Source organism: Microtus ochrogaster, linkage group LG8 (genome assembly GCF_000317375.1).
Source record: "Microtus ochrogaster isolate Prairie Vole_2 linkage group LG8, MicOch1.0, whole genome shotgun sequence".
Classification (NCBI taxonomy): domain Eukaryota; kingdom Metazoa; phylum Chordata; class Mammalia; order Rodentia; family Cricetidae; genus Microtus; species Microtus ochrogaster.
The window spans coordinates 11,531,034-11,531,544 of record NC_022033.1 but is presented as its reverse complement, the minus strand read 5'-3'; positions in this window follow the sequence as shown (position 1 = coordinate 11,531,544).

Sequence of the window (511 nt, the reverse complement as noted above, 5' to 3'; positions counted from 1 at the left end):
CTAATAGTGCTACTCCCTAGGAGCTTATGGGGACAAATTAAATTCAAACTACCACATTACTGTTCTGTTGCTGTGAAGAGACATTAGGAACACGGCAGCTCTTATAAAAGAAAGACTTTAGCTGGGCGGTGGTGGCACAAGCCTTTATTCCCACCCAGCACTGGTGGGGCAGAGAGATCTCTGTGAGTTCACCTGGTCTACTGTAGCGCGCCACGGCGCCCTCCTGTTCTCAAGGTCTGGCATTAAGCCCGTTGCCTTTTTTTCTACTGTCCCTAGTTGGTAAACAACTTCTGTGCATGCTCACCGCTGGCCCAGGAGTAATTTGATTCTCACCTATCACTTGCTCACACAATCGCCTCAGTGTGGTCTGAGCCAATCGAGCCTTGACACGTCACATCGGGCAATGACACGTCAGAGGCGGACCAGGGGCTGTATATATTCCCGGCGCGGACTGGGCTCAGGGTCTTTTCGCCTCTATCTACGCTTCAGTCTTTTTTTTATTTTTATTTAT